The sequence below is a fragment of the Callorhinus ursinus genome, unplaced genomic scaffold (genome assembly GCF_003265705.2).
Source record: "Callorhinus ursinus isolate GAN/ISIS: 27379988/994484 unplaced genomic scaffold, GSC_fseal_2.0 scaffold1, whole genome shotgun sequence".
NCBI classification, from domain to species: Eukaryota; Metazoa; Chordata; class Mammalia; order Carnivora; family Otariidae; genus Callorhinus; species Callorhinus ursinus.
Genome location: NW_027397063.1, coordinates 136,025,727 through 136,037,030, shown reverse-complemented (window position 1 = coordinate 136,037,030; position 11,304 = coordinate 136,025,727). Strand labels below are relative to the sequence as shown.

Sequence of the window (11,304 nt, the reverse complement as noted above, 5' to 3'; positions counted from 1 at the left end):
TGACAAGAAGTGCCTCCTTCTTGTTCCATTTATAAAGCTACGGTTTCCTATCTCATTATCTTTTAAAGACTATGAAAAAATAAAAAGGTGACATGCTATTCTTGACTGTGGGAAGGTCCAGTTACCATGGTCTTGGCAGGAATTTGGGACTGCCTATTCTATAGAATCCAAAGTAGCTCACTTCTGTGATACTAGGAAACTAGTATCTAGTACCCAAGTAAGCTTTGGGTTTTTCCATTTAAATCCCTGTGGATGGAAAAGAGTCCTCAGCTGATTTCTCCACTTATTTGTCTCATTGTCTGCCTAATGGAATCAGGTGGGTGGTTTGCTGCTGAGCTTTGATTGCGACGTGCCATGCCTGGTGGGAGCTTCTTGGGTGGAAAAGGTGGGGAGCTGACAACAGTGAGAATCACTGTGGGCAGCAAATCTGAGCTGCCATGTGTTCTAATTAATATTCCACAAATCTTTTAGGTCTCAGCTTCCAAGCCACTTCCTCAAGGAAGCCTTTTCTGACTCGCCCAAATTAAATGTTTCTCTTCCTTATTTCACAGCTCCATGTACCTCTCCTTTTACCATGCTCATCCAATTTCCAAGTATTTGTCCATCTTTCCCCATAGCCTGTAAGCTCCATGAAAGATGGGGATTGTGTCTATATCACTACTACTTACCTTTCAATTGTGTGTAGACTGGATGCCCACCATAATTTTTTCTTTTGAGTGTAGCACTTGCATCTTAGAAGGTGTCAAGTTTTGTGCTGGACTGTAAGCATGGCTTTAAGAAAACTTTCCACTTCACCCCTAGGCTTTTTTTTTTTTAATCAAGTTTCTTCCAGTTTCCTTGTTAATAAGCTCAAGCCAATGAAAACGCAACTCTTCTCCTGTTTTATGGGAAGGCTTTATCGAAGACTGCATGGGAGCTTGCTCATTTGGCCAGGTGGTCTGCATGCACATCCGCTCAGAGGTGGACACGAGGCAGTCACTTCATTGCTTGGAAGGTAAGTACATTCTGCAACTAAATTCATTTTTCAGCCCACGGATTCTCAGTAAATACTTGCTGAGTTTAGAAATCAGTGGTAGAGGAAGTGGTAATGTGGGTTAAGAGGCTTACATTTGGGAAAGCACATTCGGCCTCCCACATTCAGATCTTGACAAAAGGGTCTCAGACCCATAATAACAGTATTTCTATTTTTAATCATGTTTTCCCATGGAGTTAACATTTAGTGATTTATAGTAGAATAATTTTGGGAAGTTGAATTTATGTCTCTTTGGGGCTGAAAGCAAACTGATGAAAAGAAAATGCAACGTGGGTAGTCTGCAGGTGTAGCTAATTGCTGTAAAAGACTCAGGATTCCTGGGACACCTGGGTGGCTCATTACGTTAAACGCTGGACTCTTGATTTCGACTTAGGTCATGATCTCAGGATCGTGAGATTGAGCCCTGCATTGGGCTCTGTGCTGGGCGTGGGGGCGTGGAGCCTGCCTAAGATTCTCTCCCTCTCTTTCTGTCCCTCCCCCCACCACCACCAACAACAAAAACAAGACTCAAGATTCCTTCACCTTCTTTGGTGAAGGAATCATCTTCCAGGATTTCTCCCCAGGTCCTAATGGGGTTAAGTGGCTTCCTCTCTGGGAACTAGAGGATTCCCTTCCCACCTGCAAGGCATTTGTATATTTACAGTCCTCTGGCTCTTGCCCCGGATCTTTATGAATCACATGGTTGCCTTCTCCCATCTGTATTTTATAAATTCTCCTGGTGAATTTTTGGAGAGAAAATGTACGAGTTAGCATGGGTAGGAAGTAATTACAGTTTTCAGTTCCCAATCTTTATCTCCTTCTAAGGGAGTGAAGAAAGAACTAAGACCTTTCTGATGGTTAAGATTGTAAACCTGTGGGTGCTCTTGGAAGCTGTGGAGAAAGAGAGGCTATACAAATGGAAATGAATCCCTCTCCCACCCCCATATGTAATGCCTGGAAGACAAACTAGAGAGGAAGACAATTTTAGGAGCTTAAAGGACATTTGTTCATCATATGCATTTCCCAGGATTTCAGGTAAGCTGAGTGGATTTCGTTTCGGACACTATGTAATGAAATGCAGAGCTAATTTTAGGAGTTATTATTCATCAATCAATTAAGTCAGGAAGTTATTTAGTACTACCCAACTTCCCCCCCCCCCAAAAAAAAACCAAACCAATTTTTCTAGGTTTCCTTGTTTCAGTCACTTTGCCATGATGAGCAGGCAGGGGAAACTGGACCTTGGAATGCAGGTCATGATACACAGTGTGAGCATCCATCTGCTTTGTGAGGAAAACCTGTGACCAGGGCTGTTGCAGCGAGGAACAAGGGAACACACCTGACTTTAGGCTGTCCATTCCTTCCTGTGCTATATTATTTGGTTTTTTTAGTTGGAAACTATCAATTTCTTGCTGCTATGTAGTACCCATCCTGCCGGAGGAGGGTAATATATCCCTGTCCTATTGAACTCAGGTGTGGCCACGAAACTTGATTTGTCCAAAGAAATGCTAGTGAAGGTGACTTGTTAGACTTCCGAGCAGAAGACCAAAGGGCTATTGTGTGGTTCTGCCATAGTTCTTTCTTTTTGCTGCATACCGGCCAGGTCACAGGTAGAGGCTGCTCCCTCAGTCTGAGCCCCCATAGGAAGCTGACCTGGAGAAGCACCACTGCTGATCTGGGATAGACATGTAGCCTGAACAGGAAGTAAGCCTCTGAAACTTGGAGTCATTTGGTACCACAACACCACAATCTATCTTGACTGATACAATCGTAAAAACATTTGGAGCCTTGTCAGTGGAAATAATTTTGCCCTTCTCCATCTTTGTCTGATTTCTTCTTATAGAAAGCAACCCTATTACCAGATGTAAGGATACTTTTCCAGGTTAGAGTTCAGGCTTAAGAAAAAGTTATGAAGTTGTTCGCTGAAAAATGAGATTTCTACATAGTAATATACTCCAATTAACTTCTGGAAGAGTTGGACAGAGAGTGGTAGCTCTCCAAGGGCCAAGATCTTGTTGGTCTTTGTCGGTGCTATGTCTCTGGTCCTTAGCCAGGTGACTTGCCTATATAATTGCCTTCAGGAATTGGATAATGAATTCAGCTTGGATAATGTATGAAGTTGGACATCTCTATTCTTCTAGGTAACATGTAGCATTTTGGATGAAAAAAAAATTATGTTTAGGGTTTGAAAAGCAAGTTAAATCAAATAAGGAACCGAGAGACCAACATGGGTCTAAAGGAGTCTGCTAGGGCCACGCCAGGTATCACAACCCCACATGTCACTCAGACCCATGCCAAAAGCAATGAGTAAAGCAGGCTGGGTCATTGTCAGCACAAAGATGGCTTCCTTCCCTTTTTTTCTTGAAACATATGGTTCTCTTAGTCTATCTTTAACTCCCCCGCATTTTGATATGGATGTATGCGAGAAATATTTTTCTCTCTAACTTGACTATAGGAAAAACAAAGGCTCAATTATGATGACAATCCATCCCTCATGGTCACCTTTGGTTTCTAGGGGACAAAAGAAGTGATAATTTGAAAAGCACATGTCCTAGCAAAAGGAGTCAGGTGTGTCTCAGCACCCTTGAGTGCTGCCATGTTTGAACATGGGCCTGGTCTTCCCAGAGCATCCTAGTGTTTAGGAGCAGCTGACAATCTGGATTTTGGTTTTGAATTTCCCAGTCTTTGAATGTTGGCAACTAAAAATTAATATTAAGTTCAGTGGAGGATAATACCATGCAGGCCCAATAACACAACTTTGCAGGGCCGATCTGACCCTAAGCACCAGTAACAACTTCTGACCTTGGTCTATTTTTATAAGTATGGCTTCTGGGATGAAAGCTCTAGACTATAAGATTATATTTGCATAGGTGTGTGTGATTTTTAGAAAACACCTGGAGGAAGAGCTGATGCCAGCTTGCCGGCCCCCAAACACAGACTGGTGACTCATCACCTGAGCTGCCACGAGGAAGCAGGAGGCTGCTATCCGTCCTTTTGGAGTCTCGGAGTCTCTCTGAACATTGGTGTTCGGGCCAACGCCCTTTGACTTTGAATATTTCTAAGATTAAATTGGAGATTTGGGTACTAACTATATATTTAGAGTGTCCTTGCTGAAACAAAACATTTTATTTTTGTGTAAATGTGTTCATTTCTTGTTTCTTTTTCTCAGATAACACTAGAAAATTTCCAGTCTCCTCCCAAGGGCAGGGATGAAGGCCTGCATGAAGATATACATGGTTAGGGGTCCTAGGACAAAAGATGTTCTGGTAAAGGAGAGAAAGACCTGTGTAGGAGGAGGCATCCTCATTGTTTTCAGCTTTTCTAAGATTGGAAAGGTGTGTACCTCAGCAGTGGCTACTGTTTGAAGATGTCTGTGATCTTCAGGATGGACTCAATGGGTGGAAGTCAAAGAGGACAATTGTTTTGTTTGTGTCTACCCAGTAGCACTGCAACACCTTTCCTGTATTTTGTAAATTTCTGCCACTTTTAGATCTTGCCCCTGAAGGTAGAAGGCAAGTCTTGTGTTCCTAGATCTCGCCTTCCCAGTCCATCTTACAGCTGGTGCCCAGTTACCCAGGCTCTGTGTGACAGGTTTCTTCTGTTTGTCCCCCCAGATCCACTTTCTACCCTTCTCTACCTGCCTTGCCCCCCAGGAGGCTGACCTGCGTGGACCATATGACCAAGATTTCCCTGCCTCTGGCTTCTGGTTGGGTTTAGCCAATGGGAGGCATGAAGATATTGGAGAGAGGAAGTAGTAGAGAGCAGGGGAGCACCGATTCCCCCAGCTCCATCGATGCCAGGGAAGTATTCTAACTGTTCCAGGAATAGACAGTGGCAATGTCAGAGAGTCGTGGACATAACTGATGACCTTGCCAACTTGGTGGGCAATACAGATGAGAAACTTCATCCTGAAAGCAGGTCTGTGAATATTGTGGACAGCAAGTCAACGTCTTGTGGGATGACAATGGTGATTTTATTGCTCCTTGTGGCTGTTGTGATCATTGCAGTCTGGCCTACCGACTAGGGGTGATTAAAGGACCACCAGCCATGAAACTGCCAGTGAAGGAAAAAAAGCTCAGCACCCTTTTGATACATGAAAGCTGCTCTCAATAAATTCCCTCAAAGCTCTGAAATGAAACAAAAGGAGACAAAACAAAAAACTGTTTACTATCTCTACTGGCTATTCCAGGAATAGCTCCTTCCCCTTGGCCCTTCAGATGTAGGTGCAGTAATAGTTTCCCCCTTGGGATAGTCCTTTGGTGCATCACTATCCCTTCCCACATCAAGATAAATTGTCCTCCTAATAAAAACTCCGAAATTATCCTTTCGATTATGCCATCTCTTTCCTGCCTAGACCCCCCACTGATTCCGTTCTGCCCATCAAACCTGATTTTGCCAAACTTTGACCCAAAGCTGGTGACAGGAGAGTGTCAGGATGGAGAGACAGATGACTTTTTGAGTCAGCTTGGCTGAGCCATGGTACCCAGATAATTGGTCACACATTATTCTGGAGTTTCTGTGAGGTTTTATTTTGTTTTTGGTATTTTTTGGATGAGATTAACATTTAAATTAGCAGGCTTTGAATCAAGCAGATTTTTCTCTCCAGTATGGGCCTCATCCAATCAGTTAAAGGCCTGAATAGAATGAGAGACTAACCTCCCCAAAGTGAGAGGGAATTCTGCTAGCAGTCTGCCTTTGGACTTGCATTGCAACTCTTCCCTTAAAGCTTACCCCATCCGATATTGGACTTATCAAGACTCATCGCTTCTCGGCCTTTTGGCTGAGATCAAGTGTGGACTTACCAAGATTCCACAATCACATGAGCCCATTTCGTAAACCAATAAGATACACACACACACACGTTCTGTCTCTCTGGAAAACCCTAACACACATGGTGAACTTGATTTCTTTCTTTGGAGGTTAGGCTGTGAGGTAGAATTCCTGGTATGGATGTGACAGTGGCTCAAACTGTACAATGATTGGTTGGTGGCAACGGTGATGGTAACAGTTTCCTAATCAGCCTGGTTCTGCCATGTGTTAGGAACTGTTTCTAGGAGCTCATTCAAGCCCAGTTCTCCAGCCCTCCAAAGGGTTTTGTGACCTGCTTAACAACCTTCGAATATTGTCCTTTTGCTTATTCAAGCAGAGTCCATCTTCTGTTGCTTACAAGCATTAACCATGACAGAAGCATAAAGTACAGGTAGAGAAAGGTCAGACTGCAAAGAAGAGAAAGTTTTGTTTTTGTTTGTTGACTTAAAGAATAGTTATAAAATATGGTTTCATGTTATGAAAGTAATACATTTTTCTTGCAATAAACAATAAATATATTGTCATCCACCCGTACTATTATTTCTTCCTTTATAGTGTAGTGTACTTCTCCAGACTGGCACAAATGATAAAGGACTCAAGAATGTTGTTATTGTTCCCTCATTTAATTTCACTTCCGAGTACCTCTGTGATCTTGATTCAGCATGAAGAAGCAAATGTGACGGTGTTTGCAAGAGGCTGCCTTTCAAGATGGTGTATGCAATGTTGGTCTCTGTTCCTTTTTCTCCTTCTCTATAGAAATACCAAGGTAAGCTTGCAGTTTCCGTGATGTTTGTAGAGGATTAATTTCTATAAAACAGAAGATTCCAAAACCTGCCTGCGGAATAGCCCTACTTGCTGGACAACACAACCAATGATTTTTGTTTCTGATTTTTTTTTTTTATATAGATTTTATTTATTTGACAGAGGGAGACACAGCGAAAGAGGGAACACAAGCAGGGGGAGTGGGAGAGGGAGAAGCAGGCTTCCTGCCGAGCAGGGAGCCTGATGTGGGGGCTCGATTCCCAGGACCCTGGGATCATGACCTGAGCCGAAGGCAGACGCTTAACGACTGAGCCACCCAGGCGCCCCTGCTTCTGATATGTTTTAACTCTTTGGCTTTCATGGGAATGCATGAAAGAGGAAATTGTGAGAAAATGTTGGTTTTCCTCTTGTTATATGGCCCTATCCCTAAATGGAGCATTTTTGTGCAATATCCTTCTAAGTCTAGCAATTGTTTTTTTTTTAAATAAATAGACTATTTTTTTAAGAACAGTTTTAGGTCCACAACAAAATTGAATGGAAAGTACAGAGCATTCCCATATACCCTCTGCCCCCACATAGGCACAACTTCCCCCACTTCACATCCTTCACCAGAGTGGTACATTTGTTGCAATTGATGAACCACCCTTGACACATCATTATCACCAAAGACCATAGTTTATATTAGGCTTCACTCTTTCTGTTGGATGTTCTATGAGTTTTGTGAAATGTATAATGACATGTATTCACTCTACTATCATACAGAATAATTTCGCTGCCCTAAAAATCCTTTTTTTCCTGCCTATTCATCCCTCCTTTTCCCCAAATCCCATAATGTCTCCATAGTTTTGTCTTTTCCAAAATGTTATATACTTGGAATCACACAGTATGTAGCCTTTTCAGGTTGGCTTCTTTCACTTAGTAATATGCCTTCAAGTTTCTACCAAGTCTGTATTCATAAGCCAGACCTTATTTCTTTTTAGTGCTGATTACATTGTACAGATGTACCACAGTTTATCCATTCACCTATTGAAAAACATCAACTTAAAACAATTTTTTAAAGATGGTGGTGCCGGGTCCACATTTAATTTTAATAGCTGTGTATATCATGTTAAGGCTAAACAACAGTTAAAAGTAGGACAAGAGCACAAGCAAATTCATGAATTAAAACTTCTGTTGCCTTTTCTCATTTGTACTTCATGACAACATTTATGTCTTTGCTGCTCCCTGAGCTACCTATTTCTGAATATATTTTGCTTCGATTGTATTAACGGGAACTCTTTTTGTTGCCCATGCGCGGCACTCCAGAGATCACATATGAGGATCCTACTCCATTTATTCTTAAAAAAAAAAAAATTCAGTTTATTTATTTGAGAGACAAAGAGAGAGAGAGAGAGAGAGCACAACAGGGGGAGCTGCAGAGGGAGAGGGAGAAGCAGGCTCCCCGCTGAGCAGGGACCCCCCCCCCGATGCGGGACTCAATCCCAGGACCCTGGGATCATGACTTGAGCCAAAGGCAGATGCTTAACCGACTGAGCCACCCAGGCACCTCTCCATTTATTCTTCCAGTCAATATCTAATGGGAAAATATAAACTTTTCTACATACTCCAAACAGAGAGAGATTTGATGCAGAGAATTGATTGTAAACAACATCTTAGATTGGCTAGAGAAGCCACAGCAGGAAGTTGGTGTTTTCCAGTAGCCAGGAAGATGCTTCGCCAAAACCCGCAGTCTGGAAATACAGAACAAGTGCCAATGCCATATTCAGAGATACCAGAAAATTTAGAATTATAGTACCAGAACTTTAAAATAATTATAATAAATATGCTAAGACCACTAATGAAAAAAGCGAACACCATGTAAGAACAGAGGGATAACGTAAGCAGAGATATAGAAGTGCTAAGAAAGCATCAAAACAAGGTAACAATGAAAAACACGGTAACAGAAACGAAGAATGCTTTTGAGGGCACTTGGGTGGCTCAGTCGGGTAAGTGTCTGACTCTCGATGTCAGCTCAGGTCTTGATCTCAAGGTCGTGAGTTCAAGCCCCTCGCTGGGCTCCACGTTGGGTGTGGAACCTACTAAAAAAAAAAAAGAAAAAAAAGAATGCCTTCCATGGGCTCATCAGTAGACTGAATGTGACTAAGGAAAAGAGAAAGATCAGTGAGCTTGAAGGTATGTTAATAGAAACCTCCCAAGTGGGAAAGTAAAGAGGAAAAAGGAAGGAAAAAAATGGAACAGAATATCCGCATACTGTGGGACAATCACAAATGGTGTAAAATAACACAAAATGAGAATATTAAGAGGAAAAGAGGGAAAGGAAAGGAAGAAATATTTGAAACAACAATGACTGAGAATTTCCCCCAAATTAATGTCAGATTTCAACACAAAGATCCAAGAAGCTTAGAGAACAACAAGCAAGATACATGCCAGAAAAACTACACCTCAGCATATCATTGTCAAACTGCAGAAAATCAAAGACAAAGAGGAAATCTTCAAAGAAGCCAGAGGAAGAAACCCACCTTACCTCTCAAGAAACAATAAGACTTCTCTTCAGAAATAATGCAAGCAAGAAGAAAGTGGAGTGAAACAGTTAAAGTATTCAAAGAAGAAAGCCACCCACCTACAATTTTGTATCTAGTGAAATTATCCTTGAAAAGTGAATGAGAAATAAAGACTTTTAAGACAAACGAAAATTGAAGGAACCCGTTGCCAGTAGGTCTGCCTTATAAGAAATGTTAAAAGGAAAGATATGAAAATGGATATACATTTTCATTGGAGGACCGAAAAATCACTTTGCAAAGGGTCATGGATACAGGAAAAGATGGAGAATTTGGCTCATTTTTGGCAATCAATATACACACAGAGATACTTTTAGGTATTTTCAAGAAAAGGGAGTTTGTTATAAAATGCATATTTCTAGATATTGTGGCAAAGAACTAGACTAGACAGAGATACTCCATTTTTCTAAGTCCTATTATATGGTTTGTCTTTCTTTTTCTGTCACATCTATCCAGACCTTCAGTACTAATTCCTGAGTGAGAGTCTGATGGGTCAGTTCTGTCATGGACCACCCACCAAACTGTAGACTGCCACCCATATTCTCTTAGCACTCAGCATTCCGGTAATTGCCAGCATTATGCTACTCTAAGTATCTGCAATTCTCTGCCTGAGGTCTTTCTTTTGATCCAAACTTGTGAGGCAGTCTGGCAGTTCTGAGGAATTGTCCTAAATCAACAGCAATCGGGAATTGGTAGACATGGCAGATTGTTTACATTGATGGCACTAATTCTTTGACCCTCTCTGAATCCATGCCCCTTACACTATGACTTCGTAGTTTGTCTCACTAAAGGGAGGGCATCTATTTCCCCATCATTTGAAACTGGGCTTCATGTTTTATTGGTCTGTAGGATGTTAGCAGACTTGATACAGCGGCCTTTGGTGCATTTCTGCTTTCTCCCCTATTCCTCTGTGATGGCCGTGAGAGCATGGCCAGACTAGCCTGTCAAAGGTTGAGACATATGGAGCAGCCAAGGCCTTCGTAGAACAGCTGATGGTCAGAGGACCCCTGGGCATGGAAGAGAAAGGCTAGCTGAGATCAGCAGAGCCAACTAGCCAATCCACAGCTGGGCTGCAGATACACGAATGAGCTTAGCTAAGATCAGAAGAAACTGCCCAGCTGACCTGCAGATGCATGAGCAGAATAAATGGCTGTATTTTAAGCTACTCTGCTCTCCTTGAACTACCAGCTTGGAGGGATAATGATTTAGGCAAGAAAGATTAAGTTCTTGACTTCTTTGGCAAGAGATAGGCTTGAGCATTAGGCATTATTGAGAAGGGGGGATTTTTCTAAATTTCTTTAGTTCTTTTTGTAGACTGGGTATTGTTTTTTAGAAACTTTTTATTGACATGGTATATAATCAGAAAAGTGTATATATCATAGATGTATAGCCCAACATATTTTCACAAACTTAATATACCTAGGCGGCTGGCTCCAGATCCAGAAACAGAACATAACCAGCACAGCAGGAAGGGGATGATGTTATCTATGTTCTTATTACCTGCCAAATCCATAACTAGTGCAGTACAGTTGCTGAGATCCCATAGGAGTTTAAGCAAACAGCTTCGCATGTGCCTGGCCACGTGTCAGGGCACTGTGAGCTCCTGATTGGCTGAATTTCTTGTGATCTGTTGCATATTCATTAGAGTGTGGGTAATGGAAACCACCTTTGCAGAGAAACAATGTGAATATTTTCAGCTTTCCTAGTAACTGAGAGTGTTTGTTGGTTCTAAATAAATACTGGTGACATAGTTTAATGAATCCTACAAATGAAATGCCCCAAACAATACATGTCTCCCTAAAATACAGCTGAAATTGTGGGTATAGTTGCACTGTAGAGTTTATAGGGATGTGAATGAGGCTGGTAGGTATACAGGAGTTAGTCAAGTGTTTCACATGCTTGTGTTAGTCTGGTAGGGTGTTTGTTATGGTTTAGTTTTAAGGCATATCTTTAACAAGCTCTCCCCATATGCAGTGCTGGGTGGGCACCGTTTTTTGCTTCTGTGGAAAGACTTTGAGCATGTATATGCCAGACACCATGCCAAGTGCTGTTACAGCTGCAAGAAGGAGGCAGACACAGGGTAGAGTGGTGGTTATGAGCATTGGCTTTGACATCAGAGAGGTGTAGGTTGAATAACTGGCTTTGCCACTTTTTAACTACTTTAAC

At 41.9% G+C, this 11,304-nt stretch overlaps 1 long non-coding RNA gene across 2 annotated transcripts; it reads left to right on the top strand.

Moving 5' to 3' along the window:
- Positions 1-898: 898 nt before the first annotated feature.
- Positions 899-6,280, top strand: LOC112823108 (uncharacterized). Of its 2 annotated transcripts, XR_012376178.1 has the most exons (4): positions 899-994; positions 1,838-2,047; positions 4,179-4,344; positions 4,624-6,280. It is a non-coding gene; the product is annotated as an uncharacterized lncRNA (long non-coding RNA). The 2 variants fall into 2 exon arrangements; XR_003207938.2 differs by having other exon boundaries at positions 4,179-6,280.
- Positions 6,281-11,304: the final 5,024 nt, after the last annotated feature.